Source organism: Nematolebias whitei, chromosome 20, assembly GCF_014905685.2.
Source record: "Nematolebias whitei isolate Nwh7 chromosome 20, NemWhi1, whole genome shotgun sequence".
Classification (NCBI taxonomy): Eukaryota; Metazoa; Chordata; class Actinopteri; order Cyprinodontiformes; family Rivulidae; genus Nematolebias; species Nematolebias whitei.
The window spans coordinates 39,405,385-39,406,531 of NC_056517.1; the positions used below are offsets into that span (position 1 = coordinate 39,405,385).

A 1,147-nucleotide genomic window follows, 5' to 3' on the forward strand; every position below is an offset into this window, starting at 1 on the left:
CATCTGGATCTGCACCTACATCTGGACCTGCCATTCTGTGTCTGTCTCTCCTTCCTGTCCTCTCAAACTCAGCCGGTCACAGCAGATGTCCACGTGTCCTGATCCTGGTTCTGCTGGAGGGTTCTTTCTGTTAAAGGGAGTTTTTCCTCCCACTGTCTCCTCTGTGCTCGCTCAGGATGGAGACTGTGATGAAGAGAAGATCCAACATGTCTGCTGCTTCCTCAGATAGAGAACGATGACGGTCTTCTGTCAGTGTGTGAATGTTCCTGTCCCGTGTCCTGAGAGGACTTCTGTTGCGACTTGGCTCGATACAAATGACTTGAAGTGACTCCTGCGGGTGAAGCCACATTTTAGTTTTGGTGTTGTGGGAATTTATTCGAGCCGACAGTGAAACGACTTGGGGGAGGTTTTATCGAGTTCGCACACAGAAAATGTCAAAGTAAAACGAATTAGGAAGTAAAATTTTTCAGTCATGTTTTGTTTCCCGCCCGTCTCGCCTCCTCTCTGCCCGTCCGTTCGTCTCTCCCTCTGAAGACCTTTAGCTCTGACAGCTGAGTCCAGCAGAGCGGTGCATTCAGGGACCGGCTAGACGAGCGCCTCTGGAGAAAAGCTCCTTATTTTCCCAGACCTGTTCCTCCTGCTGCTCCGCTCTACGTATCACCGCCTCCATCTCCTTCGTGTTCTCCTCCCAGCCTTTATTTTACTGCTCAAAACACCAACATCTTCCCTCTTCGTCTTGGAAAGTTCTTATCTTCTCACCTCCATCGGCCTCCTCTTCCTCTCATCTTCCTCTGCATCTCTCTGCCACTCCCTTGGGGTTTTTCCTGCATGGCTGAACTGCTTGTAGTGGACCGTTTTATCTCTTAGATGTTATCACAAACTTTCACACAAGCCAAGATGAAAAGAATTCACATGCGCTGTATTTTTATTTCTTCATTCATCTGTTGCGCTGAGCGTCTCCTTGCAACTCCATTTCTCTCTTTTTGTGGATTTTGCTCTGATAAGCCCTCCGTAATATTTCAAAGTGTAGATAAATGTTTTCATTTGCTGAAGATTAAAGGATTTTCTGTATATTTATCCTCTCTCTGATCAAATTAGAGTTTGCTGTTTGTGTTGCAGCAACAGAGGAAGCTCTAAAAGTCACATC

The 1,147-nt window shown here is 46.7% G+C and overlaps 1 protein-coding gene across 1 annotated transcript in view; it reads right to left on the minus strand.

The window, feature by feature from the left end:
* LOC119426451 (sodium channel protein type 2 subunit alpha-like) overlaps positions 1 to 1,147 on the minus strand; it is a 124,956-nt gene that overhangs the window by 32,573 nt on the left and 91,236 nt on the right. The gene's annotated exons all lie outside the window — the stretch shown is intronic.